Below are 7,032 nucleotides of genomic sequence, written 5' to 3'. Positions count from 1 at the left end.
ACATATCTGCTACCAGAAGGAGATAGTTGTGGTCTGTTGGAGCAAGGTCACTCTGGTTTCAGGATACTATTTGTCTCCATTATAAGTTGACATAGTGGACAGTCATATTTCAAAATGTAACCTCCAACTAATAAACAGAATCGTTCCTTTATATACTTATTATTAGGTGGACAAAAAATTTTAAAACCTGATTTTAATAAGAGGCAGATGTATTTCAATTATGTAACTCTTTTCTTTGCCAAAGGCAATTAGAGTCCCAGAAAAGTAAGATTAAATTATTGGAATATGAAGGATAGAAAAAAATTGTCTTTAGTACCAAACACGAGGTATTTGACTTATTTATCTTGTGGTTTAAAGATTGATTTTTCCCTTGGTCCTAGGAGGGGCACACAATTCATAAATCTCCTAGTCTTTCCTTAAACCCTTGCTGTAGAGGGGAAATTAAGTTTTCAAAGATTCTAGCAACGCAAATACCAAAGGACTGGCAGGATTCATCCTTTTCCCTGAAGTTTTTTCAGAACTCTAGATAAGCCTTCCCAGATGTTAGCAACGAAGAGTTCCTGTTTAGAGATTTCCACCTTTTCTGTGCCCTGAGTCTTTACTGCTATATCCTCACTTGCAAGCCTACTACCACAATTTCTCCATATGGCAGAACTTAGGGAAATTGATGAAGTAGGCTTAGAGCCGGCGTTCATTAAATGTTATTAAATGATTGAGTAAAAGTGTGCCTTTAATATCTTGGATCTCCTTTTCTATGTCATTTTTCTCATCTCAGGGACACTCTTCTATACAGTTTTAGGTATTGGCCATTTCTCCATCTACCCCAAGGCTTTATAATATATCACACATCATTACTGGGCTGCGCTTTCAACAGGTGCTGACCCTGAAGGTAACTGACTCTGATTGGCATGTATATGGAGAATTCTTATTGACTTAAACATTTGCCCTCTAACTGTTCCTGGAGAAAAAAAAAAAAAGAAGAAGAAGAAGAAATGAATTTTTAATGGTGGGGATTTCAGGCACTTTAGGAGATATTTTTGAATATGGCTGTAATGAATATTTTGTCTTTTGCTTGCCCAGCATCCAGGGCCAGTACTAGGGGTCAGTGAGGAGCCTAGGACACAAAATTTGATGAGGGGCTCACTCTTAAAACTGAACCTACATGAACCAGAAAATGAGTGCTTCCTTAAACTTTGCCCCCTCAGTGCTTCACTGACCTCCTCTTATCCTAGCCTTGCAGAATCCGTTTCCCTTTCTGCTCATATAGCTTCCTTTTCCTTTGAGAAATACCCTTGCACAATTTCAGTCTTTATCTCCAGGTAGAAGTGATAGCACTGCTGGGGTTTCAGGAATAGACCATGACTTAGGCCTGACAAATCAAAGCACACAGCCTTGTCCACAGTGATTTGCTCAGTGATGACATGTGACCTAAGCTGGGCCAATAGGAATCTTTCTTGGGACAACCTAGTAACAAACACTCTTTAGGAAGGGTTGTTGAGCTGCTGGAATGTAAACCTGCTAACTGTGAGAAGAGAGCCAGCCTGGGAAAGAAGCCACTTCAAAGGAAAGGAGAGCGAAGAGATAGGAAGAAACAGATTTCAGAAATTTTGGAACTCCATACCTGAAGAAGGCTCTATACCCTGGGCTTTTCAGATACATGAGTCAGTAATTGGGTGTCTGTTATTTGTATAGTCCTGCTTAATAAAATGGGATTGCGTAGGATGAGAAGGGCACATGCTGAGTCTTGCTTTTCTTTTCATACTATCTATTAAGGTGGCTTCATAAAAACGTGCAGTGAGAATGAGGAAGACATTTGTTCAAAAAAAATCAACAACAACACAAAACATTTTTGAGTTTTCTTGTAACAGATGTGGGACTTAGGTAAACAATCAGTTTCTGTGACTGAAGTTTCTCAGCTTCTTCCTACTAGACGTGGAAACTTAATTTCTTGTGCAGAAAACTTCTTTTTCTAATTCTTTTTTACTCCAGAGGAAATGGGCCAATAGGATCCCCCCCAAAAAAAACTGTGAAACTACAAAAGGTACAGTAAATAAACCCAGGCCATTGACCTGGTTTGACCCAATTCCTAGGATTCTTGCCAACACAGAACGGGAAGCAAAACCAAACATTTTGCCACCCACTTGCACCCAAAAAAAGTCCTAATGGGAAAATATGCCAGACACTGACAATATTGGAGACTGGGTTAGGTGATGATGTAAGGAACAATAAAGAATTTAAAAATAAGACATGCCCTAAAGAACCATGGGGCTCTTTTTCTGTCCCATGTTCAGGAGAAGGTAAAAGTGGAAGAGCTGAGTGTGTGAGATGAGTGAATAATAATATTAGGTTGGTGCAAAAGTCATTGTGGTTTAAAAGGTTAAAAATAATTGTAAAAACCTCAGTTACATTTGCACCAACCTAATATTTTAAAAAGTTACTGACTAGAGGTGAAGGGCAGCTAGTTGTGGGAATTTGAAATGGGCAAGAAATCCCTGTCTTCTTTATCTGGGTCTCTGACTCTGTGTGTCACATGTTAATTTGTAAGCGGGCATTTTCCCACCTATGACGAGTTTACTCGTTTCCCGCAAAAAATGTGTTAACTTTGGAAACCCTCGGGGCACAGGCAGGACTATGGACTGTCATTATTAGAAACCTGGTTGTGGCCCAAGCCACACCACCCGACCTCAGAGATCACTTGGCTTTGATACTATTATCAAAGAACAAATGTTCAAAATAGTTTGAAGAGATGAAGAAACAGTTTCGTTGAGTTGATTCAACTGTGGGTGGTGGTTACTGTTAGTACTGGAAATATTATTGGTAAAAGCAACTCCAGTTCAGCCAATTTGTGTCTAGTGCCAGTAAAGGGAGATTCTGTGGATTTTCACATATTAAAAGAGGAGACAAAAAATTAGAGTGAATGCTGCTTCTTCCATTGTCCTGTTCATCTTCCAACAGAATTAGCAATGAGATGATTTTAAAGGAGATCATAGGAGAAAAGAAGAAAACACACACAAGAATAATGAAAATATTAAGTCATTGTTTTTCCTGTATATTTTTGACTGTAAAGAATAATTACTTGTTAAGAGTTACTTTTCTTCCTTGGATTGCCTGGAAGATAACTATTGAACTTTTTCTATCATGCTGGTAGGGAAATACCAAATATAGATGATTTATTTGATTTTTACAGATTATTTGCTAAATAATTGACTTAACTACTACAGATTATTTTAATTTATGTAAAACTTCATTTTAAAGAATTAATTAAAGTATTTGAAAAATTGATGCACAGGTACAAAATTCAAGATACGAAGGGGATACATTAAAAAACATTTTCTCCCAGACACTGAGTTCTCCTGCCCATGTTGATAATTTATTGGGCTCGTTCCATAGACAGGCTCTGCATATAAAGGCATATATACTGATTCATAAAAAAATACAAGCGGCAGCCTACTAGTCACATTCTTCTACATCTTGCTTTTTTCATGTAACAATGTAACTTAGAGATCATTCAAAATAGAGCAGTGAAGGCAGTCCTGTTTAAAATTACTCACATACATGCCTATCTCTCTTCACTTGCTCCCCCTTTCTCTGCTTTATTTCCATAGCACTCATTACTTTCTAGCACACTGTAAATGAATTATTTCTTATGTTTATTGTTTGTTTTTTTACGTGGAATGCAAGAGCCATGAGGACAAAATACTTTTTGTGTAATTTGTGCTCTACTGGCACATGTACCACCTAGAGCAGGGGTGTCCAAACTTTTTTCAATGTTTTTTACCAAGGGCCATATGCGTTAAAATACACAAACAGCCGGGCCACTCACCCGAGGTGAAGTATGTATTGCCTCACCTGGTTTACTTAAGTAAACTAAATATATTTTTGGAATTTGCTGTGGGCCAATTAAAAATGGATTGCGGGCTGCAGTTGGCCCGAGGGCTGCAGTTAGGATACTCCTGACCTAGAGGGATAACTGGCATAGAGTATCTCAGTATGAACTGGCCTGTGTTTAAACCTGTCACCTTACAATTATGAAATCATATAAAAACTGACAAAACTTAGGGCAACATCAACTGATGTATAATCTTCACTGTACTATTACACTTTTTTGAAAATACTGTGTGTTACTTGTTGCTCCTTCCCTCCTTCAACTAAATCAGCAACCCTCCTAAAACACATGTCATTCTAGTAAGAAAACTTCAAAGGATTATTGTAGGCAGTTATAAATCTTTGTGAAAAAAATACTGTTTTTCAAATATTGTTGGAAATATTTCAACAACATTGTTGAATGAATGAGTGTGTGGTTTAAAGGGAACATGATGGACTGATAGAAACCCATAAAAGAGGAATGTAGAAATTTAAGGTCTAAATTAAAGCAGAATGCTCAAGTAACGTCTGCTGATTGCCCAACATTTTTGTCTAAAATTGTTCAGAAAAGGCCAGATGCCTCCAGCTAGTTTATCTCTTGCTATTTTTCAGACGCCTCTATACCTTTTCATTTAATTACTTAATTTTCAACTCTGTATCTTCTCTGTCTGCAATAGGACTTTGTGAAAATAGAGTTCCTGGACCTTTTCTCTGGGAGGGTCTCTGTAGTGAGGTACTGCTTCATAAGTCCCAGGAGTTGGCAGCTGTAAACAGGCTGTGGGAGGATGTCCAGCATTCATTATGTATAAGGGAGCAGAGACCTCCCACTACATGTTACAGAACTGCACGGGAACCGCTGAAAGAGTTTTGATTCCCCAGAACTGTCTTTTGTGCTTTTATAGAAAAATTGCAGGAAAAGGAGATGTGGACATGTGTTTTTAATTGCTGTCAGCGAAAAATGTTTTTATCATTGAAAAAAGGAAGAGGACAAAACCAAGATACATGGCTGGTCCATTTTAGATATCTGATTTGGTTGAGCTAGTGGCTGTTTGGCTATGTTCTTCAAGTTGTGCTTTTTGTTGCATTTTGTGAAGCAGTGATTACATGATCGATTTTATACATGAGAAGGACCATGAGGGAAAGACTATTTGGAGGCAGTGGACGTGTATGTGGTAATTTTTTTATGTCATTCAAATGTGAATTATTTTAAATCCTACATCAGAACGATTTTAACTTTGAATGAAATCCAGGGCTATTCATAACTTAATGGCTCTTCCCCAAGAAAACCATTCATAAATGAGAAATATTTTAGTTGAACTCTAGAAATTTAAATAGAGGAAAGAAGTTTGTCAAATCTCACCGAAATTATTTATTTATTTACTTACTTACTTATTTTGGTGGGGGTTCACATCTATCATTTCTTTTGCCTCCTCCTCCTTTTCAAAGAGTAAAGCATCCTTTGACCAGAGGGAAGGAAGCCTAGTGAAGGATACTTAAGAAACCCAAACTGATTCAGTCAAGTTTGTGGGTTTCAATTTTAGGCATGCCTGCAAGTCTCTCACTCAGGGATGTTTCAGTTACTGCTAAGAAGTCCAATTTTCTGGCTGCTATCCATGAAAAGAGCAAAGGAAAAGACGAGAAAACGCTAAAGAATTCTAAATAGCAAACTCAAGGAGTATACAGAGTACACCAGCCCAGTTAGGTGCTCCCCAAACTCAGGTTTCATTGTTGCTTCAGTGCGAGAAATAATTGAGCAGTGTTTATCCAATATGGATCCTTCAGAGCAACGCATGTGTGGGTGGTACCTTCCATAAGAAGGAACACCCATTTAGTATAATTCATTAGGAAATCTTAGCTACCACTGAGCACGAATTCACTGTACAGTAGTAGCTGTGCTAGGCACTGTGGGAGATACGAAAGAAGGATAAGACAGGGTCCTATTTGGAAAGACAGGATTCATCTCCTTAGTGAGTCTAAGAAGGACTATCCATCTACAAAGAACTGTATAATGCCATTAAATAAAATAAACAAACTGATTGATAAAACACCTTTGCACGCGAACTTCTAATTTTTCGATGACAATATGCTTTGTATTTTGAAAACATGGAAAATACTTAGAAGTTATTTATGTGGATAAAGTCCACATCACCATACCGTGGCACCTAGCTTTTAAGATTTTAGACTATTTAAGGGTGTTTAATCCAAACAAGAATATCTGTATTTGGGCATCAGGCGGTCTCCCCTCTCTGAAGAATATTAGCTCTGACAATTAAGTTTGCGAACTTGTTGCAACGAAGTTGCTAAACTTTTTTGATATCAGAGGGATTATTCATTGTGAATTTGTGCCAACTGGACAAACAGAGAACCAAGTTTACTGTTTGGAAGTGCTGAAAAGACTGCATGAAAATGTTAGACGACCTGAACTTTTCGCCAACAGTTCATGGCTCTTGCATCACGATAATGCACCAGCTCACACAGCATTGTCTGTGAGGGAGTTTTTAGCCAGTAAACAAATAACTGTATTGGAACACCCTCCCTACTCACCTGATCTGCCCCCAGTGACTTCTTTCTTTACCCGAAGATAAAGGAAATACTGAAAGTAAGACATTTTGATGACATTCAGGACATCAAGGGTAATATGTCAGCAGCTCTGATGGCCATTCCAGATAAAGGGTTCCAAAACTGCTTTGAATAGTGGACTAGGCACCGGTATCAGTGCATAGCTTCCCAAGGGGAGTACTTTGAAGGTGACCATAGTGATATTCAGCAGTGAGCTATGTAGCACTTTTTCTAGGATGAGTTCGCGAACTTAATTGTCTGACCTCATATGACAGCAAGCATCAGTTGGCCTGTGCAGTTCAGATACCATTTTGTACTACATTAAAAGTTTTATTTCCCCCCAACTATTTCAGAACTTTATGTAAACACAAAAGCATTAGTTTAGAACACTTTTGGCTACATACCACTAGATGAAATATAAATCATTTAAAACTCACAAAGACGTAATTTAAGAACACATATAGACAACATATTGTCACTCAGTCATAGCTTCAGCGTGGGTTGGGTGATACTCAGCCTATTTCGCTAAAGATCTGGAAACACCCTTAAGCAGCAGTGACTAAAGGGGGCATGTGTTTTCATTCTGTTTTTCCATCCTATACTGGCCCA

The sequence above is a fragment of the Rhinolophus sinicus genome, chromosome 4, assembly GCF_057876585.1.
Source record: "Rhinolophus sinicus isolate RSI-liver-muscle chromosome 4, RSI-T2T, whole genome shotgun sequence".
In the NCBI taxonomy this organism is placed as follows: Eukaryota; Metazoa; Chordata; class Mammalia; order Chiroptera; family Rhinolophidae; genus Rhinolophus; species Rhinolophus sinicus.
This window is presented reverse-complemented; position numbering follows the sequence as displayed.